Source organism: Gracilinanus agilis, chromosome 4 (genome assembly GCF_016433145.1).
Source record: "Gracilinanus agilis isolate LMUSP501 chromosome 4, AgileGrace, whole genome shotgun sequence".
Lineage (NCBI taxonomy): Eukaryota > Metazoa > Chordata > Mammalia > Didelphimorphia > Didelphidae > Gracilinanus > Gracilinanus agilis.
In genome coordinates, this window is record NC_058133.1 from 353,554,989 (window position 1) to 353,578,015 (window position 23,027).

Here is a 23,027-nt window from a genome sequence, read left to right on the forward strand (position 1 = left end):
TTGTACCCCAAAGAGATCATAGATAAACAGACTTGTACGAAAATATTCATAGCTGCGCTTTTTGTGGTGGCAACAAACTGGAAAAGGAGGGAATGTCCTTCAATTGGGGAATGGCTGAACAAACTGTGATATATGCTGGTGATGGAATACTATTGTGCTAAAAGGAATAATAAACTGGAGAAGTTCCAGGCGAACTGGAGAGACCTCCGGGAACTGATGCAGAGCGAAAGGAGCAGAGCCAGAAGAACTCTATACACAGAGACTGATATACTGTGGTAAAATTGAATGTAATGGACCTCTGTTCCAGCAGCAATACAATGACCCAGGACAATTCTGAGGGATTTATGGTAAAGAAAGCTACCCACATTCAGAGGAAGGACTGCAGAAGAGGAAACATATAAGAAAAACAACTGCTTGAACGCATGGGTCGGGGTGGACATGATTGAGGGTGTAGACTCGAAACTACCACACCAATGCAACTACCAACAATTTGGAAATTGGTCTTGATCAAGGACACATGACAAAACTAGTGGAAATGCGCATCGGCCAAGGGGGGGGGGGGGTTCCGGCGGGTGGGGTTGAAGGGGAAAGGTGGAGCATGAATCATGTAACCATGTTAAAAATGAATATTAATAAATGTTAAAAAAAATTAAATAAATAAATAAAAAATAAAAATAAAAATAAAAAGTTCTATGACAGATGCAACTACAAAAATATTGCCATCAAAAAAGGCATAAAACAATGGAGTTGAGAAGGGGGAAAAAGCTACAAAAGTCAATGGGAATGTGAGCTAGTCCCAGTTAACTAGAAACAAGCAAGCCCTACATTAGATGCTGGGAGCTGTTCTGAGAAGAGGAACGCTGATACTGGGAGCTGACTGGAGAAAACATTATCCCATGGGATGGGAAGAGTTATCTGGGAAAAGACTACCTTGTCTTTCTAGTACTTTATATGAGTTGAGAGGTGAAAATCCCTTCAAAGAATTACCTATTTTACTAACCTTCTGTAGCTTAAGAGGGAAAAAGTTCCCTCTCAAAGCTTTAGAGAGAGAACAGACTGGAATAGCTTTCTAGAGCACAGGATTAAAGGAAATGGACTTCCATGAAACAATGGTGGGCTGCCTCAACACCTGACCAAGAAAGAAAGTGTGAGCAACTCTACAAACCCCAGGTTTAAGGTTGCTATTTAAAATATAAAAATACATAAATAAATAAATAGATAAATAAAATAATAACATTCTTCAGTAGCCCAAAGGAAGCAAAAAAGCCATTTCATTCACAGGAGAACTAAGAGGCTCAGAAGAGAAGCATTTGCTATGTGACATAGCATATTCCCTCAAAAGATCACAACCTTAAATCCCTGATATCAGCATTGTGAATTGTCTGGAATACATGGATTTCCCAATTTGTGTGCATTATTCTACTTTTGCACCTAACTGCCACTCTGCCCACCTCCATCTCTAAAACGCTATGTGCATGAGTGGGAGAGCGTGGTATAGATTTATGGGTAGCCTATTATGTTATGATTATTCATGCTTTCACCTGCTATTTATTAAATGTTATGCTATGGTTGTTCTTGCTTTTTGCCTTCTTGTTTTATAAACATTTCATGTTTAAGAATTAATGTGTCATTATGATTTATTTTAAGAAATGGGAAGCACATAACAGGAGCTAAGGAATTATAGTTGTTAATGTAGATGTCTATTTATCTAATGCCAAAGGTACTCCCGGGTCCTTAAGAATAATTTGTAGCTATGGGACCATTCTTCTCGGTGTGCCTATGGAAAAATGGCACCAAGGACAAAAGAGTTAGGAAGAGTTTCGGTTCCACACCATTTATTGCTACATAAAGATTGTTAACTATGATTTTTCAGAGCCCATAATTGAAAGTCATTAACAATCACTTGGGTCTTAATTAGAAGAAGTTCTAATCGTAGGTCCAGAGATATAAAGTTGAAAGGAACTCAGAGGTCATCTACTCTAAACTCTTCATTTTAAAGATGAGAAAATTAAAGTCCAGGAAAGTTAAGTAATTTACCCAAGGTCACATAAACAGGATTTGAATACAAGTCCTCTGGCTCTAGAACAAGTGCTTTTTCCACTGTATCATGCTCTTTCTGTAATCATCATAAAGAAACTTTAATGAGTCATGACAAAGGGTTAACAATGATTTCATCATCAGAAGCCATAAATAAGTCATATAAATAATTAATTTAATAATCTCACTAGGAAAATGTCAGACTTCCATGTCCATCACACCATCCAAATGTGAGTACATAGACATCTTTCAAGGTATTTTAAAATTAGCATGAAGATCTTGGACAACAAAGAACTAAGAATTCAGAAGTCTGGAGAGGGCAAAGTAGGCTTTGCATGGTTCTTCATTAGCCTTTTAACTCAATCCATCTATATATTCTTTCACAGTGGTTGGATTGGCTAGGCTCATGCAAATATATGGTTCAAATATTACTTTTCCCTGCCCTTATTATTTTGTTGCTACTATCATTAAAACTAAAAATTCCTGGGAATTCTATTCATTTGAAAAGTGTTTTCATATCGTTTTGTTCCTCAACAAATAAGGTTAATACTTAGTGAAAAGATCATTATCCAACTTTATGTTCAAATAAAGAAACTTATAAGTACATGAAGGTACAGTGAATTGCAGAGGGTTAAAAACAAGTTGAACTAAATTAGGAAAAACTAAAATCTAAATTTTCTATATAGTTCCCTGGACTATCATACTTCTACAATCATTAACTGAGAAAAATTGGTCAAAAGCATCATGAAATGCTTTGAAGTTTTAAAAGGAGGAAATGCAATATCAGGGAAAATCCCTGCTATTAAATTAAGCAGCCCATTGTCATTCTTCAAGCCTGCTCGTATATCTTAGGATATAACAGGTTATAAAACTCTGCTCCACAAGACCTCATTAAATCTTTTTTACTGTAGTGTGATTTACAAATAATTACAGGTGATTGACATTCCATTTCAGTTATGTTGTCATTCATAATTCACTAACTTCCTTGTGATTGATTTGGAAGAAAACGGATACGAGAGATATTTGTTCTTTGTGATGTAAAATTAATAACAGACGCAAAACTAAGTGGATTTTTTCCTGATCTTTTCATATTTTTCAAATGTCAGAATCTGTTCATTTATGCCTTCATTGCCTTGCATACTAAAGCCATTTCTCTTTCTGTGGGTTGTCTTCTCCTAAAGAAGCCATTGTTCATTTTCTAAGTGATCCAAATTATAGTTATATCTCTCTATGGCTGACTCGATTTCTTTTTTAATATTTTTCCTATTGAAAGTGAGCACTCAACCAAAATTCCCTCTTGCATAAGTACCTGAGAGATGTAGGTCAGGGATGGTAGTAGGAGAAAATGTGAAAACATGAATTTGGATCTGAAACATTGCATTTAAAAGAGGAGTAAATATGCCTGGGAGTCCTTCTCAAGTACAAAGGAAGGAAACAAATACTTATTGTTTATTCTGTGTGACAAGAACTATGCTAAGTGTTTTACAAATAGCTCATTTGAGTCTCCCTCCAACCCTGTGAAGTAGGTGTTATTATTATCCCTATTTTACAGTTGAGAAAACAGAGGCAGTCAGAGGTTAAATGACTTGCCTAGGGTCACACAACTGGTGTCTGAGGCCAGACTTGAATCCAGTCTTCATAAATCCAGGTCCAGCATTCTCCCCCTATTCCACCTAGCTGCCTCTATTTCCCTAAGCAGGTATCTTAGATGCAAGGAATGCTGGATACCTCTATCCAATCAAAAACATATTTCACGAATCCCCACCAATGTGTTTTACTTTTCCTAGTTATCTAGAAAATGAAATTAATTCAAATGAATGACATAACTAAATAGCATAGTAGCAAAAGAGCAATAAAGCATTTCTACCTACAAATCTCAGATTGTTTGTTGTCCTTCGTACTCTCCTCTTTCAAAGTCCAGTGAATAAATATCTTCTGACTCAAGTCCCAGGGCTCTATCCATGGTACTACTATCTGCTCAATTCACATCTCCAGCACTTCAGGGCCATCTGTATCATCTAGTGATATCTTTGGTCTTCTCCCACGTCCCTTTTCCCTGCTTTTCTCCTCTAGCATGTCGTTTCTGCTGGACGTGGGGTGATATGTAAGATTATCTTCTGGGCATTTCTTCCTGAGAGTCTCACATAACTACTACTGGTTTAGTGGCTCAGCTCTGCTGGTTCTTTGGCTGCCAGGCATAGCTCTACCAGGTACAATGCCAGATGAAGGTAGGGTTGTAGATTTAGGATTGGAAGAGACCAAAGAATTCACTTTGTCCTACCTGTTTATTTAATTGATTAGGCACTTACATCCTTGAGGCTAATGCAATCACCCAAAGTCACACAGATAATAAGCAGCAGCCAAGATCTGAATCTAAGTTGTCTGACATCAAATCCAATGTAACATATATGGTAGAGTGTATTGGGATTAAGCAACAAAGCAACATAGACTAAAGCAGAAGAGTGGCAAGTCTGAAATGGAGACTTGTGGTGCTCATAATTTTTATTCCTGCCTCTGAGAAAGAGGCAGCTCTTTTCCTTGCCAAAGCACCCCCACTATCTGATCCCTTAACTTCATGCCCACCTGTTTCTTCCAAGAGCTTTCCTTATCAATAATTCTCTCCATTGTTAATTCTCAATTGCTTCCAATTTAGTGGATCTTTCCCTGATTCTTATAAACATGCTCAGGTTGATAATCTCAAAAAATAAATAATAAAAATGGCTTGAGGCCACCACCCTCTCATGTCATTTTATTATCACTTCTCCCTTTCACAAATTCCTAGCAAAAGTTGTCTACACTCCTTTCATTAAGATCCACCTACTTCGGACTCCCTTAGCTCCATTTCTCCCTACACTCCTGAAGTGTGTTATTGTCTTTCATATACTCTCTCTTCCAGAGTCATCAAAGTCCAGTGGCAAGACCAAAGTCAAGATGACGGGTGATGGCTCTGGATATGGTGGATGACCTTGGCATTTTTATGTCTAACCTGATCCTGCTCCAGGCTCCCCAGTCAACTGACACTATAACCTTGCAGTCAAACTCGAATAGTCTTTCTTTCTCTCCTTCTAGATCAATTATTTCACAAGTCTTTTCAGTTGGACCTCCTTTGCTCTCCCATCTGTACCCTTATCTCTGCTGGTAAATGAATTACTCACATTCAAGTCTTCATCAGCTCACACCTAGACTATTAAAATAACACATTAATGGATATCTCAGTTTTCAGAATTTTTCTTCTCTAATCCATTCCCTGCTCTATGTGTAGGATACTAAAATACTCTTCCTAAAGCACAGGTAGTGCATGGCATTCCATTTTTCAAAACACTTCCATTATTCCCTTTTGCCCACAGGATAAAATATAAACTCTTTAGCCTTGAAAAAATAAAATTCATAATAATAAGGCTTCTTTCTTCCTTTCTAACCTTATTTCATATTACTGTGCTTCACATATTACTGTGCCTTCACTATTATCTTCTTTCCAATGGTACCTTATATTCTGTTCATTGGTTTGCTGTCCCTGAGACGTGGATTCTCTTCCTATCTTTCTAGGAACCAATTTCCTCACCATGCCACCTAACTCCCAGAAATCATGCTCATCTTGTTCATTCTCTTCCCTTACCCCTTCAACTTTAGACTCTGCCCCTGGGATACCACACTCTGATAGGTGTCTCTCACTTTTACATGACAAGAGCCACCATCCTTTCCTAGACATACCTTCACCACGCTGTTCTCTATATACTCTCCCAACATTTCAGATTTTTTTTTTATGTAGTGTCTAATCCATTAAAATATAAGCTTCTTGAAGGTAGGGAATTTTATATTTCTTGCTTTGATTTGTATCAACAGCACTTAGTACAATGACTGATCAATTGTAAGCATTTAAAATATAAAAGTGCTTTACCTGTCTGTCTTCCAGCCCCCTCTTTATACATTCAAAAAAGTCCCATAACTGAAATACACTCCTTCCACATTTTTGCCTCAACATACCATCTCCTCCTCAAAACTTTTCTTGTTGTTTAATATTTTTATCTTCCTCAATTTTTTCTTATACTATATTTATGTCTATATATTATTTCCACAGCCTTACTAATAAAATATAAGCTGTTCGAAGGCAAGGATTGTTACATATTTACTCTGGTAGCTCCAACACTACCTAAGTGGTTTGGAAATAGTAAATGAATAATGTTCGTTGACATGAACTGAAATGAACCTACTTACCTTAGTGCAAATCTAACTTTCCCAGAAGACACAATCACACCTCACTGCCTCTCTAACAGAAGAATGACCTATCACCCTCATTCTGTGTCTCCTCATTTAAAATTCACTCCATCTATTTTAGAAGTACAGTGTTCTGATGAAAACAATAGATTGGGAATCAAAAGATTTAAGTCCAAGTTCTAGCTCTAGCATTTAGCTATTCAACTAAGAACATAATCCCTAACCTTTCTAATCTTTAGTTTCTTCTGCAAAATGGAAGCATTAAAACTTACAGTAGATAGGAAATAGCTAGGGAGGAAAGGATGGCACAAGAATTAAGAGGGATTGTGGAAGGCTTCCTGTAGAAAATGAAGTCTTAGTTGTGACATAAAGGGCGCTTCGGAGGTCAGTAGTAGGAGTGGAGGAGGGAGGGCATTCCAGGCATAAAGGACATCCAGAGAGCATGTCTAAAGTCTAGAGAACTAGAATTTTGTTCATGAAACAGATAGAAAGTCTGTGTCACTGAATTAAAGAGTATATGCCAGGGAGCAAGTTGCAAACAGACTGGAAGTGTAGGATGGGGATAGATTATGAGGGGCTTTAAACACAAAAATATTTTTATTTGCTCCTGAAGTAAATAGGAAGCCACTAAAATGGGGGGGGTGACATGATTGGACCTGCACTTTAGGAAAATCCCTTTAGTGGCTGAATAAAGAAGAGATTGGACTAGGGAGACTTGAGATAGGAAGACCCAGACCCACCAGCAGGTTATTGCAATAATCAAGGCATGAGGTAATGAGAGCCAGGACTAGAGTGGTAGAATTAGAGATGATAAAGAGACGTATTTGAGAGGTTTTGCAAAGGTGAAATCAACAGACTTTGGCAATAGCTTGGATATGGGTAAGGGAGAGGAATGAGAAATTTGGAGAATCCAGGATTACTCTTACGTTGTAAATCTGAGGAACTGGGAGGGTGGTGTCGCCCTTTACAGTAATAAGTAAGATAGGAGGAGAGGGAAGGGTTAGAAAAAAAGATAATGAATTCTGTTTTTAGTATGTCGAGTTTATGATGTCTACTAGGCATCCAGTTTGAGAGAGGAAGATTGAAAATAAGTGAAAGAGTGGGAATGAAGGCGTGAGCAATCTGTTGGGAGAGGCAGGATAAAACTAATATAGTCAATATTAGAAGGAAAACAGTAAATTGGGGAAAAGTTATAGACAATTTCTCACATAGAGGTTTCATATCTAAAATGTATGGAGAATTTTTGTCAAATTTATAAGAATATGATCCATTACCCAATTGATAAATGGTCAAAAGATATGAAAAGACAGTTTTTAGATGAAGAAATCAAAGCTATACATAACTACATGAAAAATGCTCTAAATCATTATTTATTAAAGAAATGCAAATCTAAACAACTCAGATATCTCACATCTATCAAACTATCTAAAATTATAAAAGTATGGGATGACAAATGCTGGAGGGGATATGGGAAAATGAAAACACTAACACTCTGCTGGTGAAACTGTGAATTGATACAAGAATTCTAGAAAGCAACACCATTAGGTTTATTTCCTAAAGTGATCAGGGAAAAAAGGAAAATAACCTATGTGTTCTGAAATATTTTTGCAGCTCTCATTTTTGGATGCAAAGAATTGGAAATTGAGAGGATGACCGTCAATTAAGGAATGGCTAAACAAGTTGTGGCACATGATTGTAATAGAATTCTACTGACCCTAAGAAATGATGAGTAGGTTAACTTCTTTAAAACATGGAAAGAACTACATAAAATTATGAACAGTGAAATAAAGAGAACCAAGAAAACATACTATAGAGCAACAGAAATATTGTGTGAAGAATTATTTGTGTATGTCCTCTCCCAGAGAAAGAACTGATAAATAGAAATGACATAGTGTGTGTGTGTGTGTGTGTGTAAAATTATGCCTTCTCTAATGGGAGGAAGGAAGAGAGGGAAGGAGTTACCTGGGAATTTTAATGTAACAAAAAAAAATAAATAAATTTAAAATTTAAAAACAATGGGATTGCTTGAAAAAATAGAAAGGTTAGCCTTGTTGAATAATAAAGTCACAATGTGAGTCAGAGTTGAAAAAGGAAAAAGCGGCAAAAGGCACTTAATTGAGAGAAGGGGAGAAAAAGGAGAGAGGAGGGAGTGAATAGCTTCAATTTTTTCTGTAAAATATGAGACAAGTTCCTCAACTAAAAGAGAGAGTAAAGTAATCCATGGGAGGTTTGAGAGGAGATAAAAAAGTTTTGGAAGAGCTGCTGTGCAGAGTTTGACAGTGAGTTGAGAAAAGGTGTAACAAGATTTATTAGCATCAGCAAGGGTCTAGATGAGATATGTAACATAAATTTATAGTGAATCGAGTCAGAATGGTTGCATGATTATCTTGATTTCCTTTCATCAACATATATGGGAGTAAAAGTGAAGAATAGTAAGTGTGATCTAAGGCTAAGGGCTGGAAGGGCAAAATTAGCAAAATAATAAGGAAGGTGAACATGGAGGCTGGTACATTTATAGCTGGTGGCAAGATGAAGAGTACAACCACTTTTGTGTGTAACTAAAGTGGGGTAGGAGGAGTAGATCATGAGAGAACCATAGGATGAAGAACTGAGGGATTACAGGTATTTGAGGTCCCTAACTGAAAACAGGATTTTGGGAAGGACAGGAAATATTGCAAGTCAGGTATCAAACTCTGAGGAAAGAAGAGGAATGATCTGGGGATCTGTAAACAATAGTTCCTTCCAGTTCTACATATAAAATCTTTTAATTCTAACACTTAAACAATATGTCATTTGTTGTTCAATTGTGTCCAACTCTTCATGACCCTATTTGGGGTTTTCTTGGCAAATATAGTGGAATGGTTTGCCATTTTCTTCTCCAGAAACTGAGACAAAATGGGTTAAGTGCTTGCCCAGGGTCACAGAGCCAGTTTCTGAAGCCAAATTTGAATGTAGGTCTTCCTTTCTCCTTTCTAAAAGCTCTATCCACTGCACCACGTAGGTGCTTCTTTAAACAATATATTCCTTAGTTATTTCACACTTTGGATTTATTTCTATTGTAGATATATAGATTATTTTTATTAGTACTATATTTTGTCCACTGTTTCTAATATCACTATACAATTTTTAGTGTGATTTTCTAATGTAGTAATGAAGCTTTTAAGTTTATTGGGATTTTCTAGAAGACCTATGAGACTCAAATTATCTTTCTAGTCCTGTATTCAAAGTTAGTTTGCTTTGAATTGAATAAGTTTATGGGTTACTCAAATGTAGTATTTTGATTCCGTTCTGTCATATTTTCTCCTACTCCTATATTTTTTTATTATAAATCTTTGTCAGTGCCTCTACTGGCTTGGAAAGAGATTCTTTGTCATGTTCTAAATTGCCTACCATTTTGTTTGTTTTATTGATTTATTCTTTAAAAGCTCTATTTTCCATCCCAATTTCTGCACTAATTTACATTCTAATTGCTCTTTTTATTTTAGCTCATCTGAACCATTCTAGTATTACTTCCTGTTGTTCCATTATTTCTGAAAGTTCATAACCCTAACTTATTCTTTTGTTTTCCTTCACATTTGGTTATTTTTTAGCTATTTTTCTTCCTGAAATAGTACTTATTAATTTCAATGTGTACATTTTAGATAGTGTACTAGCTTTTCCTTTTGTTAGAGCATTATTTCTGGTTTACCAGCTTTGGGGTAGCCTGATACCTAACTTTCTTTCTAGACTTTTTTCCCTTCTGACTTTTCTTGATTTCAAGCCCCTTTACTGTTTGATACTGACAGAACCAACTGACAACTATTTCTACTGTAAAGACCAGGGATTATAATCTTCCAATGAGGGAAGAATTATACAACTGGATCCCTGCTGCATGGAATCTTCAGAGACACAACCACGGTTGAATTTGCATTTTTCTATTGTAGAGCTAAGCAAATCCAAAATTCTCACCCTAGGTTTCCTTTAGTTTTGGCTAGAGGGTGGATTGGATGGGGAATAGAATCAGACAGGTCATGTAACAAGAGAAACACAATAGGAAACATTGCTCAATATGAAAGCTTAGAATTGGTCAAAATGAGGCTAGGACAGCTTTGGAGAAGTTATGGAAGTCATGCCTTCCTTCACTGTTATTTTAGGACTGCTTTTCTGTGGTCATGTTTCCAATAATCTCTTCTATTTTTTTCTAATTTTATTTGTTCTATCTAATTTACTTTATTCGGTACATTTCTCATTGTTTTGAGGCTATGTTTATGCTTAAGAACCACTCTACCAAAGTCTAACCCTTGTCCCCAAATTACAAATAGGAAATGAAGCAACTATAATTTTGAACATGTACTGAATTATTTCACAAAAGAAAACCAGATATTGAGCGAATTCAATAAATATAATTCTATAATTTATAGGAAAATAGGGGGCAGCTGGGTAGCTCAGTGGATTGAGAGCCAGGCCTAGAGACAGGAGGTCCTAGGTTTAAATCTGGCCTCAGACACTTCCCAGCTATGTGACCCTGGGCAAGTCACTTAACCCCCATTGCCTAGCCCTTTCCACTCTTCTGCCTTGGAGCCAATACACAGTATTAACTCCAAGATGGAAGGTAAGGTTTTTATTTTAAAAATAAAAAAAATTTAAAAATTTATAGGAAAATGTCTAATTTTAAAAGATGAAGACTTAAGACCATTTGTTGTTGTTCAGTCCTTTTTAATCACATGTGACTTTTTGTGTCCCCATTTGTGATTTTCTTGGCAAAGGTACTAGAGTAGTTTTCCATTTCCTTCTCTAGCTAATTTTACATATGAAAAGACTGAGGCAAACAGGATTAAAGGACTAGCTCAGGGTCATACAGCTATTAAGTGTCTGAAATCAGATTTGAACTCAAGAAGATGAATCTTTCTTACTCCAAGTCTGACACTCTATCTACTTTTATCACCTGTCAATATTTAAGACCAAAGAAAGAATCAAAATTTACCATGCTTTAGCTAACTCTAAAACATCCAGAGTCCTAATGATGATGTCAGATAATTTAGCATATTTAAGCAATCATTAATTATTTCATAATTATCAGACATCTACACACCATGCTTCTTCTACTCCAGAAATTATCCCTGACTTGAATTTGGGAATCAAATCCCTGGATTCCAAGCTTTGACAACTGAGCTTATGACATACCTTGGCCAGAAGTAGGCTTCCAAGTCACTACACTACTGATTCTATCCCTTGCCACCTCTTCTGCTCCTTTTCCAGCTCTCCTTTATGGGTTGCCTTCTTCCATTAGAATGTAACAGCCCCCCTTGAGAACAGGATATCTTACTTGAGTTTATCTAGAATCATCTAGAACATAGTAAGTACTTAATAAATGCTAGATTTATCTATCTATCAAATTATCTGTCACCTAATGTAGGCCTGTATTGGGAATATTATTACTTGATTAATAATTTGAAGAATCAAAGAAAAAATTGTGGAAATTATGTCAGATTATATTAAGAATGACACTATAAATAAAACATAGAAAAGTATATACAAATTAAGGGATATAACCAAAAGAATGTAGTAAACCAAATTTGTGGCACTGTGTACTTTTATTAACAAGAAACAAAGAAAAAATCTTACTAGGTTGAATAAATTCAATAAAATTAGAAAATGAAAAAATTAATACAAAAAATCAAACAAAATAAAGAATTATCTAAATAAAAGGAAGAATCACCAAAAAATCAGAATACTGCATTGTTTCTTTAATTTCATTGATGTGACACTCCCTGGATTGATTGAAATGATAACTTATCCATGCTCTCACACGGTATATGGCACTTGATCCTACCTATCCATAAATTTCCCTCCAGTATCTATCAGAAATCTCCTTGGCATTATGTGAGCACTCTTTCAGCAGAAAGGATCTATATCAGTTATCCTTTTCTGTAGCTGTATATTTGCCTGACTACGTTAAAGAACCAGGAAATTCAGCCTAAAGAGTAGATCATAAAAGAATGATTTTACCCACTGGTTCTGTCTCTCTTCTCTTTAAGGATGTGAGGATTCTGAAATTATGACTTTTAGCCTTTATATGAGAAAAGAAAGGATCTCATCTCCCCCTCTAGGTTGTTACTGTGACTATTGCCAAAAGACAACACTCACCTGTCCTGCTCAGTTGAACCTGGCATTGGACCTTGACCAACAGTTCTTCTCCTGGTGTTTCTTTCCTTATATATGAGTATCTGAATATGGAATTTGGAGGGTGAGAATAATTACTTCAAGAGTTTAAGGATTTCTGAGTACCTCATTCCAAGCTGGCTTGGTAATACCAGAAGTTTTCTGCCACCATATCCCTCTCAGAGAAAAAGAAGACTAGTAACAAAAAGATAAGCCCAATTTATACTTTGACTTGGAAGAAGACATGGACCTTAAGAGAGCTATTATGACAATATAGAGCCAAGGTGAAGATGAGAAGGTAGTTCAGCAATTCTCTGGGTTTTTTTTAAGTTTTAATTATTAATTCCTCAGAAGGCTATATTGAAGTCTGGGCTACTGTTTCATGTTTTAAGTGTTTGTCAGGGCATGTTTATGAATCTTTTGTACTTTAAATTTTATTTTGTGTGGACCAAGAAAAGAACTATTCAATATCTAATCTAAATTGTATTTTGAGTGCATTTCTAGAAGAGAAACTTTCTAATACCTTTTAGGGAGACCCAGACATGAACAAAAACTACCTGGTATTCCAAGGTAAGTACATAAGGAGCCAGACATAGTGACAGAGTTCAACCTCTCTCTTTTTAAGGTAAATCTCCCCCAGGACTATTTCCAGCCACTTGTGTGATAAGAGAATAGGGGTTCTTGGTGGGAGAGAGAAATTTATAACTCCTGGACTTGGACCAGGATGTAATTACATTAGTATTTGATTTTTCTTGAGAAAAAATATGATGCAGGTACCATGGGATTCTAAAAAGTCATTGCTATGAGTCTTACACTATTAAAATAGAAAAATGATATTTTGTTTAAAGATATCATAGATAGAGAAGCAATACCATTAGTTTATGCAAAAAGTGATGAGGGCCTTAATTAGTATGGAGGCTATGTGAGTGAAAAGAAGAGAATATATATATGTTATATATATATTATATATATATATACAGATGTATATATCAGAGATGTTATGAAGAAACAAAAAAAAGACATGGCAACTGAGTTGGATTAGTATGTAAAGTGAAAGTAAGAAGTCAAAGATGACATTAAGGTTGCAATCATGGGTGATTGGGCAGATGCTGCTGCCTTTGATAATAATAGAGAAGTTTGAACTTCCTATTCAAAGAGAAAATTCTGAGAGAATCAATATAAATTGAATCAAAACAATAGACAATTTCAGTAAAGTAGTAGGACGCATCAAAAATCCAAAGATATCATTAACATTCTTCATATTTAACCAAACCCACTAAAAATTCAATTTAAGATGACAATATGATGGATTAAATATCCGACAGTTAAACTATGTAGACACACAAGAAAAAGAATTATATAAATACAACTATAAAACAATCTTCCCAAAAATAAAAGAAGATAAATAATTGGAATGATACTCAATTTGTAATCCTGGGCCATGCAAATATATTTTTAAGGGTTGATATTATCTCAATTATTCTATGGAAAAAGAAGTATAATCAGATAAGGGAGGGACACTTTATAGACTTTGATGAAATAAAATAAAATTTTTGTGGAAAATAAAAATCAAGAATAATTAGGGAGATAATGGGAAGGTACAATTCAAATTGTGCTTCAAAGCTTATATTTTAACATTATCTAATAATAGAATAAAAAATATTGGATGAATAAGATGGAAAATCAAAATTATAAATAAGTCTAATCCTTAAAAAAACCCAAGTTTATAAACTGAGAAAGAACACAGGGAAAGAGCTCTGTAGGAAATGTGTTTAGCCATTTACACCATATCCATAACAACTACAAAAGAAAAAAAAGGAGAATAGAATATCTTATATGGCTGTGGGAGAGGGGAAGAATGGATAACCAGAAAGGAAAATGTAAGATCTCTAAGGGGAAATAATCTTCTTTACATTAAGCACATGATTAAAGTCCAATACCCAAAATATACTAGGAATTCACACACGCACGCATGTGCACACACACACACACATTTAAGATTAAGAACCATCTATCAGTAGTGATATGTTCAAAATATCTGAAGAGACAGTCTTCAAATATAGAGATACTAATGGTTGAGGCATAATATGTAGCAGAAAAGAGTGCTGCATTTGAATTTAAAGAATCTGATATTAAATCTCAACTATGGCACTATGTGATATTTGGCAGGTTTCTTAATTCAAGTTTCTTGGGAAATGATAGGTAATGGACTGAACGGATTGAGGCACTCAAACCACTCCTCCCTTACACTGGTATAGTCTCACAGGCACCTTAGATTTTAGGCATGCAAATGTCAAGGATTCAGATGAAGTTTCTCATATACTAAAATTGTATAGGAAAGTGAGGAAACTTTAAAGATGGAAATTCTAAAGGTCCAAAGAAAAATAGTCCCAATGAAGAAGAAATGGGTAGCTGTCAAAACAGAATAATATGAATGTGTGTGTGTATATATGTATATATATACATATTTATATATATTAAAATTATCAACCAATTTTGATCTTAAAGAGACATGTACAAAAGAGGGAAGGGATGGCAGAAAATGATGGATGAATAAAAAAATGTGTTATGATCTGTTAAAACAGTGTGAAGAGTCTCAGATCTGAGACTGGCAAGAAAAGCTAAACATAGCAACAAAAACAAAATAATTTTCTTTAATTGCATCCTTAAAGTGAGGAAGATCAAGAAGAGATTAGACCTCTGCTCAGGGTAGATAAAAGCAGATAACAGCAAAAATAAATAAATAAAAACAGAGCTGCTGAACTCCAGTTTTGTTTTTGCTGCCAAAGAGAATGAATTGCCTGGAAAGTATCTTTTTTAATTGAAGCAAACTGAATTTGACATTTAACCTAGAGAGGATTGGGTTAGTAAACACTGAAGACAAGATCTAGTAGAACAACCAAATCTAAAGGAGAATAAACTAAGAAAAGGCAAAACCCACTTTCTCCAAGCACATCTGGAGAAATGGAATTGACCATTGCTACTGACTATGGAAACTTTTATAAATGTTCCCTTTGATTTGTTATTTAAATGCTATATTTCTATGTGGTTCTTAACAGTTGGGAAACTTTTTAAATACTTAAGTAAAAAGGAATGTGTGTTTTTCTCAGGAACTAATGGGAAGAAAGAAGGCAGTTTTCTCACTCTCAAACTAAGGTGGATCCAAATGCCAAGTCCGGTCAACAGATAGGTGGAATGACCACAAGAAACCAGGAGAGGCCACCAGTGAGCCAAGTTTGTTGATGGGAGAGAAGAATGTGATTATGAAGGAAAGGCTAATTTCCTTATTGCAATGAAAATTTTAAAATTGAAAGGAGATTTAGAGATCACATATTCCATTTGCTCCAATCTGCAGGTGAAGTCTGAAGAAACAAAGGGACCTTGCCCAAAAGCACACAGAATAGTGGTATCTGAGTTATTTGTTACCAAAACCCAGGTCTCTTGATTCCCAAGCCAGGTCTACCCTATCAAATTTGGAGATGACAATGGCACTAAAATTTAGACTTGCAACTCTTAAACTAATACATTTCAAGACTACAGTTACATCTATAACATATATTTTTATGAAATTGAAATAATTCATACCTGGAGATTGACTTGAAAAGTAAAATTTTAGAAGTTATTACTCTTCAAGCTCAGAAAAAGGTTACTAAGCTGGGATCCCTGCAGAGACCAGTTCAGGAACCTATTTTCGCATGCAAAGAATTTGAACAATGGTTTCAGAAGAAACATTTCAAGTTTGCAGTTAATACTAAATTGAGAGAGACAGCAAATAATGAGAAACAATGCAGGCAGATAAAAGGGGTTTGGATATTTCAAGTAGCTACCAAGCTAATAAATGCAAATGAAGTTCAGTTCAGATAAGCACAGAATTATGAGTCTGGAAGCAAAGAAAAAAATAAGAACTATCTGCTTAATGGAAATGAGCTACACTGTACTGACCAAGAATGAGATCCAGGGAATTATTGTGAAAGAAATCCCTAAAGCTTTCTGTAAACTTCCTTCTGTGGGGAAGGAAGAGGACGAGGGACTACATTAAAACCTAACACAATGAATGATGAAGGCATGTCCCATGTTGGACTGAAATAAATTTAATCCAGAAAAGTCAAAGATATGCTTTTAAAAAAATTAAATCAGCATGAGAAAAAATAGTAACACTCTATGATCTCATTCTCATTGTGGCAGATCCTCTTTGCTATTTTTTCCTTTAATCTTGACTCTATTATGTTTCCAAATTTTGGAGGGGTGGGATGTGTGGGAGAAAGGAAGAAATGACAGAACTGGTGCTTTCACTGGTATAAAAAACTCCCAGGAAGGAAACACTATCAAAATAGAAAAGCAAATGTCATTAATAGTCTAAGATCTGGTACACTGAGGTATTAAATGACTTGCCATGGCCACCTAGCCAGGTTGTGTTAAAATTTAGTTCTTTATTCTAGTCCCTACACTGCAATTTCTCCTAAGTTCATAAGAACATTATTTCATAATACTTTATTAATTTTCAAATCATGTCATAAAAATTAGTAAGACATTGTCATCAAGCTATGGCCTCTATGGGCTGCTGTTCATTGAAAATTTCAGAAATTCTTTGACTCTTCAAAGGAATAAAGTAACAACTCCTACTGAAACTCTGACCTCGTACCTTATCTATTAAGACTAGAATCACGGCTTTTCTAATAGAAAAACATTTCGAGAGATTATTTGATCAGGTCCCTACATTGAAGGCAGATCAAATGTTATCTCCGTTTTACAGATGAGTCAGCTATGGTCCATCTAAAATAACTCTATGATTAGGCTACATCAAAGTAATCAATTAGTAAGAATTTTTAAGTGTCTGGCACTGTGATAGTGCTAGAGATACAAAATCAAAACAATCCTTGCTCTAAGAGAGCTTATATTCCATGAAAGAATCAACATATGAGGAAATTTTAAAATATATTAAAAATAAATCAAAGATAATTTGGCAGGCACAAGCAGCCATGTAGAATCAAAAAAATATAAAGCCCTAGAGGTGGAATTTGAGCTTTGAAGGGACCAGCAAATTTCAAGAAATCAAAATGAAGTAAAAGAGTATACTGTTCATGAGGGACAGCCTTTGGAAGGCAAGGAAATGGGAGCTACAATATAACTGTTCCTTAGAAGTATGTCACTGTCTAGCCCAGAAAGGTTGTGAAGGAAAATAATGAAAAATAAGGCTAAAAAGGTAAACTCAAGCCCAAAGGATTTTAAATACCATAAATAAGAGTTTGTCTGTATTACAAGATATTAATCATCAAAACAATCTGGTACTGGCTAAGAAATAAAGTGGTAGATTAGTGGAATAGATTAAGTATGAAATACCTAGGAATAAATGACCACGTAAAACACTAATGTAGTAAAAAATCCACGCTTTTGGAACAAAAACTCACTATTTGACAAAAACTGTTGGGAAAATTGGAAAATAGTATGAGAGAGAATAGGAATAGACCAATATCTCATACCATCTTCCAAGATAAGGTCAACATGAGTATATGATTTAGACATAAGGGTGATACTATAAGCAAATTAGGGAAGAATGGAAAAATTAGCCTGTCAGATCTATGGATAGAGGAAGAATTTATGACTAACAAGAAAGAGAGCATTATAGGATATAAAATGGATAATTTTGATCATATTAAATTAAACAGTTTTGTACCAAAAACAATGTAAACAAGATTAGAAGGAAAGCAAAAAGCTGGGGGAAAATTTTACAGCAAGTATTACTGACAAAGTTTTCATTTTCCAAATAGAGAACTAAGCCAATGTTATTAAAATATAAGTTATTCTTCAATTGATAAATGGTCAAAGGATATGAATATGCAGTTTGCAGATAAAGAAATCAAACCTAAGTACAGTCATTTAAAATTGCCCTAAATCACTCTTGATTAGAGAAATATAAATTAAAACAACTCTAACTTACCACCTCATACACATCTCAGGTTGGCCAATATGACAGAAAAGGAAAATGATAAATATTAGAGGAGATATGGGAAAATTGGAACACTAATGCACTGTTGGTAGAGTTGTGATCTGATTAAACCATTCTGGAGAACAATTTGAAATTATGCCCAAAAGGATCTGTGCTACTAGATCTGTATCTCAGAGAGATTAAAAAAGGGAGGATGAACTATTTATACAAAAATATTATTGCAGCTCTTTTTGTGGAAGCAAAGAACTGGAAAGTGAGAGATTGTTCATCAATTGGGGAATAGCTGAACAAGTAGTAGGGTATGATTGTAATGGAATATTATTGCAGTATAAGAAATGATGATTTCAGAAAAACTTCAAAATACTTAAATGAAATGATGCAAAGTGAAGCGAGCAGAACCAGAACATTATACCTAGTAACAGCAATATTTTTTTGATGAATGACTGTGAGTAACCTAGCTATTCTCAGCAATAGTGATCCAAGACAACCCTAGAGACTTATGATGAAAAATGCCATCTGCTTCCAGAGAAAGAATTTGTAAAGTCTAAATGGAAACTAAAACATACTATATTTCCCTTTCTTTCTGTTCTTTTGTTTTTTGACATATCATCCACAAAAAGGCCATTATGGAAAAATGTTTTACATGATCATGGGAAAATAGGGAGAGAATTCAGAATTCAAAAAAATTAGACGAATATTTATAAAATGTTTTACTTATAATTGGGGAAAATAAGATTAAAATAAGATTTAAAAAAAATTGAAAAAATAGCATTTTGCATTTTATCCCAGAAGCAAAAGGGAGCCACTGGAGTTTATGAAATGAAGGAGTAATGTAGTCTGACTTATGATTTAGAAATATCACTTTGGCAGCTGTATAGAAGATGACTTGGCATAAAGGGAAACTAATTAAGAGATTATTGCAATACTCTAGGTGAAAAATTATAAGGACCTAAAATAGCATAGTGGATATGAGTACAAAGAAGGAGGTGAATACTATGGGAATAGAATCCGCAGTTCTGGGTAACCAATCGTATAAAGGTACAATAATTGAGGAAGATTGTTGAATCAAGAATGACTCTAAGACTAAACCAGGGTGCCAAAAAGACAGCTACCTCAGTAGAAATGGGGAAATTGTAGAAGAGGAGTGGTCTTGGAGGAAAGATAATGAGTTCTATTTTAGATCTGCTGAGTTTAAGATGCCTATAGAATATGTAGGCTAAAATACCCAATAAGATAGTTGGTTAAATAGGATTGAAACACAGGAGATAGACAAAGACATCAATACAGAAATAATAATTAAAAATATATGAGCTGATGAGATAAGAGAGACAGAGACATTGACAGAGTCACAGTATTAGCCAGGTAGGAGGAACATTTTCCAGCTTTTTAATGTCTTTCTTAAATCATACTTTGAGAACTTAACACAATACTTGGAATGATGTAATTTTTACATCCCAGGTCCTAGAAGCTCAATGCAGTTCTCATTGTGGTCCAAGATCATTTTAACTTTTTTGCTGGCCATATCACACTGTTGACACATATTGCAACTAGAAACCACTATATCTTTTTCAAAATAACTACTATATTTACACATTTCCATCATCTTACACTTTTGAAGTTGATTGTTTGCATATAACTATAAAACATTACATGTATCTCTATACTTTATGTTCTCCATTTTCCATCAGTAATTTTACTGGTTTTGACTCCACAGAACATTGTAACCCCTGGTCTCTCTCCCATCAATATTTTTAGCTTCTTTTTGTGTGTTGCCTTCCCCATTGGATTGTAACCTTTCTGAGGACAAGGACAATCTTTCCTTTTCATTTTTCCAGTTCTTAGCTCAGTTCCTGCCACATAGTAGGTACTTAATAAATATTCATTGAATTGAATTGAATCAAATTTCATTTTTTTAGATTCATCCTAATGCTCCAGCATGTCAAGATCCTTCTCAATCCTAACCCTAATATCTAATGCTAGCTATCCTTTCCAGCTTTGTGCCATCTAAATATCTGATGAGCACAGCCTCCAAGTCATTATTAAAAGTGTTAAACAGCACTGAGCCAAGCACAGATCCCTGGGAATTCTTAGGAGTCCTCCTGACACATCAACATTGTACCATAACAACTACTTCAGTCCATTCCATCCAGCTAGTTCAGAATGTAGTTGATTATAGAACTGTCTAATTCCTATCTCTCTAATTTTCTTTACAAAAAGAAGTAGGAGATACTTTACCAACTGCTTAGCTAAAATCTAGGTAAGCTTTATGAATTCTCCTTGTCTACTAATTTAGGAAACGTATACCAACAAAAAAGGTTATAAGTAGTAAAAGAGTTTTTAATCTAGAATGACTTATTCTTGAAGAAGTCATGTTGACCTTTTGAAATTACCCCCTTCTTTTTCTATATGTTCATCAAATTATTGTTTTAGTATTCCATTCTTAAATTTTCTGTGGAATTGAAGTTAAGCTCATAGGTTTATATAGTTTTGTATATTCTGTACTCCCTTTTATTGGAATATCTATATTTCTCCATTCTTTACTGCCTTTCTATTTTTTGATAACCTTTTAGATATCATTATGGTTCAATAATCTCTAGTGCTTACCAGGTGACTTGAATTCATCCTGGGAAACTAAGGACTCCCTTATGGTCTCCTCTACTAATACTAATGTGAATATCAAGTCCATTCAATCATTTTTCCTTTCCAATGTAAAAGTTATTATCCTTGAAAGAGAAAACAGAAAAAATAAGAATTAAGGAGTTCTACCCTCTCTCTTTTCAGTTAATATTGTCCCATTCTCCTCAAACAACAGTCCTGTCCTTCCCCTGATCCTACTTCTTCTGTCAAAAGAATGTGGATAGGGGGCAGCTGGGTAGCTCAGTGGAGTGAGAGTCAGGCCTAGAGACAGGAGGTCCTAGGTTCAAACCCGGCCTCAGCCACTTCCCAGCTGTGTGACCCTGGGCAAGTCACTTGACCCCCATTGCCCACCCTTACCACTCTTCCACCTATGAGACAATACACCGAAGTACAAGGGTTAAAAAAAAAAAAAAAAAAAAAAAAAAAGAATGTGGATAGCATACTTTTACATAAGTCCTTCAGGAGTGTCTTGGCTTGTTGTGTTGCTATTTTATTTACTTTGTGTTGCAAAGTACATTACATTGGATTGTTCCACAATGTTTTACTCTCTGTGTACAATGTTATTCTAGTTCTGCCCATTTCACTCTGTCGCAATTCATTGAGGTTCTCCTAGTTCTATGGAAAACTTCCAGATCATCAATCCTTATAGCATAATAGTATTCCATCACCATTATATACCACAATTTGTTCAGCCTTTCCCCAATAGAAAGACACCCCTTCATTTCCCAATTTTTTACCAATACAAAGAACAAAGCTATGAATATTTTTGTACAAGTATTTTTCCTTATTATCTCTTTGGGGTACAAACCCAGCAATGCTATAACTGTCTCAAAAGGTATACATTCTTTTAAATCCATCTGTACATAATTCCAAATTGCCCTCCAGAATGGCTGGATTAATTCACAACTCCACCAGCAATGCATTAATATCCCAATTTTGCCACATTGCCTCCAACATTTATTGTTTTCTTTTACTGTCATATTGGCCAATCTGCTAGGTGTGAGTTATTACCTCAGCATTGTTTTGATTTTCATTTCTCTAATTATGAGAGATTTAAAATACTTTTTCATGTGCTTATTGATAGTTTTGATTTCTTTATCTGAAAACTGTCTATTCATGTCACTTGACAATTTGTCAGTTGGGGAATGGCTTGATATTTTTGTACAATTGACTTAGTTCCTTATGAATTTGAGAAATAAGATCTTTGTCAGAGGTTTTTTTTTAAGTTTTTTTCTCAATTTGTTGTTTCCCTTCTCATTTTGGTTACATTGGTTTTGTTGGTACAGAAACTTTTTAACTTAATATAATCAAAATTATTTATTTTACATTTTGTAGTGTTCTCTATCTTCTGCTTGGTCTTAAATTCCTTCCTTTCCCATAGATCTGACAGATATACTATTCTATGGATACCTAATTTGTTTATGATTTCCCTCTTTATATTTAACTCATTTACTCACTCTGAGTTAATCTTGGTATAGGGTGTAAGATGTTGATCTAAGTCTAATTTCTCCCATACTATTTTCCAATACTCCCAGCAGTTTTTTTCAAATAGTTGGTTCTCGACCCAAAAGCTAGGATCTTTGGGTTTACCAAACACTATCTTGCAATTGTCATTTACCCAAGTCTATTCCATTGATCTACCCTTCTATCTCTAAGCCAGTAACAGATAGTTTTAACGATCACTGCTTTATGGTATAGTTTGAGATCTGGTAAAGCTAGACCCCCATCCTTCACATTTTTTTATTATTTCCCTTTATATTCTTGGTCTTTTGTTCTTGCAGGTGAACTTTGTAATAATTTTTTCTAATTCTATAAAAAATGTTTCGGTAGTTTGATAGCTATGATACTGAATAAGTAAATTAATTTAGGTAGGATTGTTGTTTTTATTATATCAACTCATCCTACCCATGAGCAATTGATGCTTTTCTAATTTTTTAGAAGTAGTTTTATTTGTCTGAAGGGTGTTTTGTAGTTATGTTCATATAATTCCTGAATTGTCTTGGCAAGTAGATTCCCAGGTATTTTATCTTGTCTAGAGTAATTTTAAATG